General features: G+C 44.6%; 1 long non-coding RNA gene across 2 annotated transcripts; it reads right to left on the reverse strand.

Moving 5' to 3' along the window:
• Window positions 1–4016: 4016 nt before the first annotated feature.
• LOC109547846 (uncharacterized) lies at window positions 4017–7881 on the reverse strand. Of its 2 annotated transcripts, XR_002173791.3 has the most exons (3): window positions 7601–7881; window positions 4595–4651; window positions 4017–4422 (listed from the first exon to the last, which is right to left on the reverse strand). It is a non-coding gene; the product is annotated as an uncharacterized lncRNA (long non-coding RNA). The 2 variants fall into 2 exon arrangements; XR_002173789.3 differs by lacking the exons at window positions 4017–4422; window positions 4595–4651 and adding an exon at window positions 6634–7447.
• Window positions 7882–8008: the final 127 nt, after the last annotated feature.

An 8008-nucleotide genomic window follows, 5' to 3' on the forward strand; every position in this document is an offset into this window, starting at 1 on the left:
TCTTTGCTTGGCAGCAGACTCTCAGCCTGACCTTCTCAAACTGAAAGAGAAACGTCATTCCATTGGACTTCCCCACATTCAATGGCAAGAGGCTTTCTTCCTAGAATATTCTCCAAATCGCCAAAGACATGATGTGCGACTTACAGCATGATTCAGAGGAAGCCAGTAAGGCTGAGAGTTGAGAGCTGAGCCTGGCAGGGAAGACCTGTAGGTTTGGGCTGAAGGAGCAGCAGCAGAAAAGTTCAGGGCTACCTGGCAGAAAACTTCATATCTGCCCATGTTCTGGCCTGGTTTCTGTGTGCAAAGAAAAGCAGAAGGTACAATCTGAGGAGCATTAATAACTAGTAGTAATTGTTAGTAGCGAAGAGGCTAGCATAGGGGAGCAGTTATAAGGGTACAGTGTCTGGAATCCAGCACACTTGGATTTTATTTCCTGTCAGGTCTATTAGGAGCTGGGTTGCAATTGGTATGTCATTACCCTCTCTGGGCCGCGTGCCCTCACCTGTAAGGTGGGAAAATAACAACAGTCTTTGTGAAGAGGCATGTAAAGCAGGAAGCCCAATGCCCAGGGCATGGAAAGTGCTCAACAAATGTCTGCCAGTATTAACTGTGATTCTAAATAAACACTCTCCTTTGCAGCATTGCTCCAAATACTCAGTAAACATTCTCAGCTGATTCCTGTGGCCTCTGTTCACTAGTTTAGCACACAAATTTAGAGCTGTCTCTGAGCTGCCCTTCACAATCCTGGGAAAGTTACTCTCTACCTGCTTTTATGTGATGTGTAGAAATTTTTATTTTTCAAAATACTGTCATACATACTCATATACTGCTGGTGGGGATGCAAAATAGTACCCGCCACTTTGAAAAACAGCCTGGCAGTCTCTTATAAAGTTAAACATTAACTTACCATACGACCCAGCAATCCCACTCTTAGGTACTTATCCAAGAGAAATGAAAACTTATCTTCACACAAAAACCTGTATGCAAATGTTTATAGCAGCTCTACTCATAATTGTCAAAAATTGGAAACAACCCACATGTCCTTCAGCTGGTGAATGGATAAACAAACTAGTATATCCATCAATGGTATACTACCTGGCAATAACAAGAATGGACTGGTGACATATGCAACAACTTGGATGAATCCCAAATGCAAAGTGAAAGAAGCTAGACCCAAAAAGCTATATACTGTATGATGCCGTTTCTGTGATATTCTAGGACAGGTAAAATTATGGCTATCGAAAATAGGTCAGCCACGGTTTTCAGGGACTGGGGGCGGTGGGAGAGGTTGACTAGATAGAAAGCAGCGCAGGAGAATTTTAGAGGGTGGTAGAACTGTTCTACAGCTTGATTGTGGTACTAGGCTGCATGACTGTCAGAAATGCATGCTTAAAAGGGTGAATTTTACTTTATGTAAGTTATACCTCAATTCTTAAAAAAAAAAAAGGAAATACTGGCACATGCATAATATTTTATCTGCATCGCTCCATCACCTAGGGCGGGTTCTCTCCTGTTTGCTCTGGGAAGGTGAGGCTTGTAGAGGGACGTGGAGCTCCAGTAGAATCAGGACAAGCCCCCTTACTTAGAGCTACATCCACTCTGATTGTGAGGTGCTCCAAGATTATAGCCCCTGCAGTCATTTCTCTCTCCCATCTTTCCTTTCCCATAAATGTCTAATGTTTTGAGCCATATGTTTAAATAACACCAAGAATTAATCAATTAATTTGTTAATTAAATGTTTAGTGGTGGGTATCTGAATTCCACAAAGCTTCAGAAAGCCGTATTCCTTCCAAGGTCCCCAGTTTTGTCACAGGGAGGAGACAAAGGACACTTCTTTGAAGAAACCACGTGCCCTGGGGCATACATATGGAACTTGGGGTTGGTAGGCAAAATATTCTTGGCATGGTAAGCAAGAAGACAGATCAAAGCCGCAGAATCTGTCACACTTAGCAGTGACTTCCAAAGTGCCTTGAGGAATGCATTTTGCTTTTGGAGAGCCTCACAATGAAGACTCTGATTGAATTATTATTTTAAATAAAAGCTATTGTCCCATTCAACCTCAAAAACCTCCATTGAAGATCTGTGATTTTTGCCTGTTTACCCTTTTTAAATTGAGCTTTGATCATATGATCAAACATATGAGAAATATTATTCCATTATATTAAAATTTCTCCTACCTAATATAAACTATTGTATATCACTAACAGTAGCCAAAGTGATCAGTGGAACAAATTCCATCAACAAACTTCCAATGTCTATAAGGAAACTAACCCTATCAAACAAAACATCCTCTGCTGGCCCTTTCTTAAGAAAGCTGTGAACAGATGCCTTTCGTTTTCTGACAAAGGAGTCAAATTAGTTCAAGGACTACAAGCAAGGCATGGCTAAACACGGATTGGCCCTTGACATAATCTCCTCCTCTCCACGCTGACCCCTAAGTCCTCAGAATTGTTGAAACACATTTTGAGAGGAATTCAGAGCCAGGCATTATTAGCAGGGACTGCCCTGCCAAGCACAATGTGTGGAGCAAAACCTAAACAAATAGCCTCATCGTTTTCTATCAACCCTGGGTGTTCAGGTCAGGTAGGGAAGTGCTACTCAGCTCTCTGGCAAAGGTGAAACCATCTTCGTGTTTTTTCTCCAGGTACTTCTAAGAATGAATTAACATTTATCTATGCAGTCTATAAAGTATGATGGCATGGAAATAAACAATTGCAAGGTTCAGTCCCACACTGTTTATTGTGTACCCACGACGTGCTAGCTACCGTGCTGCGTGCCAGGGATATGATTAGGAGCAAAATGGGCATGGTTCCTGACCTCACAGAGCTTACAGTCCAGTGGGGTGATTGTCCATAAATAAGCAAATAAACACCAAATAAAAACAGATGGTGATCGTCTTAGTTGATTTGTGCTGCTATAACAAAATACCACAAGACTGGATGGTTTATAACCACAGAAATCTATTGCTTACAGTTCTGCAGGCTGAAAGTTCAAGGCACTGAACAGTCTACTCTTCAGAGAGAAAAAAATATAGTAGGAATACTCCGGTTCTGTGCTCCCTCCTTTATTACCCCATGGAGGAGGAGTGACTCATCAGCCTGGAGAACAAGAGGAGAAACTGATTGCCCATGGCTCACCCCATTCCCACTAACCCAGCTTTGGAGAATCCAGGAGGACTTCCCAGAGGAGGTGATGGTTAAGCCCCAAAGGCTGAAAATAAAAGGGAAGTAAGAGAGAGTAGTTTGGGGGAGGTGCCAGAATGTGGAAATTCCTGGAGGCAAAAGAAAACATGGTCCTTTGGGGGAAAGGCAAGAATTTCCGTATGGCTGGAGTATAGAGGGTGAGAGATCAGCAGCTGAAAGATGAAGCTAGCAAAGGAGCCAGATCATGAAGGGCCTTATGTGCCAAACTATGGAGTCTAGTCTTTATCCTGAGGGCACTGAGAGGGATAGTAAGGTTTAATCAAGAGAGTGAAGATATATTATTCCTGCTAGATCAATCTGGCTGCAGGGTAGAGAAAAGAAGAAGGATTGGAAGTTCCCAGCCCTCTCTGAAAATGTGATAAAAGGAGGAAAGGGTCCTTTGCTGTGCTAGAGATCTTCCTTTTGGCCCTCCAGGTCGAATTGTCCTGGGCCCTGGGTCTGAGCTCCTGTCAGAGGGCCCTCTCCATACAGCCCCCCTCCCAGCTCTAATAACCACTCATTCCCTCTCCCCTACAGGCCGAGGAGCGGGCACAGAGTCCCAATGGTAGTGTGCAATCCCTTGTAGTTTCTTTATACCCTGCCCACATATTTATAAGTAACTTTGTTATTTAAAACTCCTCAAATGATCCTAATTTGAGTACACCAGATGGTTCCTGCTGGTATCTTTGTGGTTACATCCCCCCTGCCCCCCTCAGAAAAAGAGAAAGCAAGTATAAGTGACATGGGGAAAGGATGGGACATCTTCCTCAGGATTATGCCTGGAGAAGTTTGCTGCTTAAGAAAGATAATGGTCTTACTGAGATAGTGGTTGTCTTTTTTTTTTTAATAAATTTATTTATTTATTTTTGGCTGCGTTGGGTCTTCGTTGCTGTGCACCGGCTTTCTCTAGTTGTGGCGAGCAGGGGCTACTCTTCATTGCGGTGCGTGGGCTTCTCATTGCGGTGGCTTCTCTTGTTGTGGAGCACGGGCTCTAGGTGCGCGGACTTCAGTAGTTGTGGCACGCGGGCTCAGCAGTTGTGGCTCGCAGGCTCTAGAGCGCAGGCTCAGTAGACGTGGTGCACGGGCTTAGTTGCTCCGCGGTATGTGGGATCTTTCCGGACCAGGGCTCGAACTCGTGTCCCCTGCATTGGCAGGCGGACTCCCAACCACTGCACCACCAGCGAAGCCCTGTGGTTGTCTTTTAATAGCCCTACTGTTTTGGTGAGAATGATGCTGCTCACTTAAAAAGGAAAGAAAAAGAAAAATCTTTGGAAACTTCACCTCCCAGAGACAAATGCTGTTAACATTTTTGCTGAATATTTTTCTACACATTTCTCTATACATATATACTCATACAGATACGTTAGACTTCATATGAATGAATCATACTCCAAATGCTGAATCAAACCTACATTTTCTCATCCAGAAGCCTCAAGTTTTGAGTTGCCGGTGGACAAATCCAAGTAGACCTGTCAGGAAACAAACTGAATATAGTCATCTAGAGTTCAAGTCTTGAGGTCGCCATCAGAGAGAGATGGTCATGAAAGCCTCATGAGGCAGAGGATCCCATCAGGCAGAGGGTGGGAGGGGAAAAGGTGAGGGCCACCACAGAGCCACTGGAACTCAAATACTGACAGTTCAAGAAGAACCAGAGGAGACAGAGAAGGAACAGTTAAGGAAGTAAGAGAAAGGAGAGTTATTGGCCTTTGAGAAAGAGGCGTGGTCCACGGTGAAGAAGGCCACTGTCAGGTCAAGGGAGGTAAGGGCTTTGGATTTAGCAGTAAAAAGGTAGCTGGTAGCCTGGATAAGAGTGATTTTAGTTGGGAATTCCCTGGCGGCCCAGTGGTTAGGACTTGGCGCTTTCACTGCCGGGGGCCTGTATTCGATCCCTGGTTGGGGACCTGAGATCCTACAAGCCACTTGGCATGGCCAAAAAAAACAGTGATTTTAGTCAAGTGGTAGAGTGGAAGCCAAATTGTAAAAGAGCTGAGGAGAAAATGGAGGTAGTCTGCCCCCCAATTTGCTGTCCCCCTCCTCCTTCATCAGAGCTTTTTCAAACTCTAATGTGTGTATGAATCACCTGAGCATATTGTTACAGTGCAGATCTGATTCAGTAGGTCTGGGGTGGGCTCTGTATTTCTAGCAAGCTCCCTGGTGATGTGGATACCACTGAACCAAACTTGAAGCAAGGGGTTAGATTGGGCTGCCCAGTGCCAAGCCCCGGTCTTGATAAGTGCTTTACCAAAGACACTCAAGTGTACAGATATAAAAATGAATTCTTAGGGTCTTAGATTATTATTCACATCAGAAAATTACTAACAAGGAAAACTAGAGGAAATTTCTTCACTCATATGTCTAGCTGTGTCCTACATATGTGCCTTCCTCATGAAGGTCCCTTCACTTGGGTCACTTAAAACTTATTAGGGTTTTCTAGTTATCTTTTAGTTATTATTTCTACTTTAATTGCATTAGGCCCAAGAACATGCTAAGATCACAGTTCTTTGAATTTGTTAATATTTGCTTTATGGCTCAAAGCATGGTGAGTTTTTGTCAATGTTCCATGAGTGCTTGAAAAGAACATACTCTACCATTGGGTGCTCATTAACTGGATTGACAGGTCTTCATATTTTATCAATTACTAAGAAAAGATGTGTTAAAATCACCTGTCTCTCCACCTGGAAAGCCTTTCCTCCTCGCCCAGTCTTCCGTCCAACAACTGGGGACTCATGGTGACCAAAATCTGACCCAATCTCGGCAGATCCAGTCCTTCCCCTCGTGGAGCTGACAGTCTAAGAAGATTTACCTGGTCACCAACACCTCCCCTCCTCACCTCAGACCTAGAAATAATTCTCCCTCCTCTGAGCTCTTACGTCATTCACTGCCTGTGTAGCTAATTTAACACTCAGTCTGTCTTCGTTGCAATTATTTGTGTTCATAATTTACTCCAGCTTTTATACTCCACATGAGCAAAGAGTTTCCTATTTTCTATATAACTGCTTCATTAAAATTATTGACAAACCACAAAATTCACTCTTGTAAAGTGTACAGTTCAGTGGAAGACTATCTTATTTATCTTGGCACCCTCTGTAGCAGGGGTCCTCCATCTTGGTTGCACATTGGAATCACCTGTAGAGCTTTAAAAAAAAAAATACTGCTACCTGGTTCTCACCCCCAGAGGTTCTGACTTAACTGGTTTGGGGTGTGGCCTGGGCATCAGAATTTGTAAAAGCCCCCAGAGGGATTTTAACTTGTAGCCTGGGTTGCCTTCTAGTGCTTTGCACATAACTGCCACTCAGTAATTGCTGTAATCATGAATTAGCCCTAGGTACCAGCTAATTAACTCATTCAAGAACTACCTTCCCTGTCTCCCTTCTAGCCCAGCAGCTCCTATAATGATTTGCTTATGTCTCTCTCCCCCACTTAGTGTAAAAGGAAGACTGAGACAAAAGCATTTAGAAAAGATAAGTTTACTTGCAAAGACGTGCTGACTTCAGTAGGACTGGACCACTGAATAAGAAATACCACAGATATTTAAAGGAAAAATGTAAAGATTACCATGTTTACATTTATCTCTTCAGCATAGACAGTATGCTCACATGGGAAGATATGTCACAAATGACATATTCCCAAATTTCTGTATTCAAAAGTCAGGGATAAAATAGTTTTCATTAGGGAATCAGTAACTGATGGGAAAAACTCAAGATTTCATTCATTCTAGACAGCAGATTTAAAAAAGTAGTTCGGATACTTTGTCTTAGGGTTGAAAGTGTCTTATTATTAGTAGTATTCTTCCTCCTGTGGGACTTGATGTACACTCTTAAAATGGCAGCAGGGCAGTCTCACTTTTGTTTCCACAACCGTGAGCTTCATGAAGACAGGGTCCGTTCCAGTCTTAGATATTATGGCATTCCCGTGCTGGCACATGTTGGACGTTCAATATATATTAGTGAAATGGATACGATCACACCTCGTGCCACAGTACTTAAATAAGATTTTAACTGGATAGGGAGCTGCACCAGTTTTCCATTTTGATACTTTTCACAATTCTTAATTATGGTGCTCTGAACTGGGGCACTCCTCAAACTGCTTAGGCTACAACAAATTCAGAAGGAGCTTTTATTTCCACGTAAACGATTGTTGAGGGGCGGTTGTCTGTGAATGGACGACCGTCACGTGAGTAACAAGATGGTCACTCCCGGATGAATGGAAGACACGATTCTCGTGGCTGGAGTGATCCCTCAGCGAGGCCGGTCATCTTGCCTATCCTGTAATACCATTTAACACCTACTATTGACACCTCCCCATAGCCAGATCCCAGAGGTCCGCGTGGGCATCCGGAGCCGCGCCCCCAAGTTCGCCGCAGCAGCATCCCCCCAGCAGGGGCGTTACGCCCCAGGGCGCAAGGCAGAGCGACTCACACATCTAGAAGACAGAGTAAAACCAGTCGCACCAAGGAGAGGCAGCGTTATTTAGGCAGGCGGCTACTCCTCCAGAGCTTCCACCCTGTCCCCTGGGCCCGGCGCCCGGCGCTCAGCCTGTGCCCGGCTCCAAGAGCCCCAGCTCCCTCCACGTGTCCTGTCTTCCCAGCAGCCACCTCTGCTGCCTCGAGAGGAAAATCTCCTGACAACTCGCGGTCTGCGGACTACGACTCCCAGCAGGCACCGCGCCGCTTCTCTCTCCGCCCCCCTCCACGGGGCACGCAGGCGCTCTGGGCTCCGTCAACAAGCCGGGCTGGCGACGACTGTTTACAGTTCCTTATGGGATTTGTAGTTTTTCTGGAGCTAGCTGGGTTGTCAGTCAAAGGGACAAGAACTACAAGTCTCGGC

Source organism: Tursiops truncatus, chromosome 2 (assembly GCF_011762595.2).
Source record: "Tursiops truncatus isolate mTurTru1 chromosome 2, mTurTru1.mat.Y, whole genome shotgun sequence".
Taxonomy (NCBI): Eukaryota; Metazoa; Chordata; class Mammalia; order Artiodactyla; family Delphinidae; genus Tursiops; species Tursiops truncatus.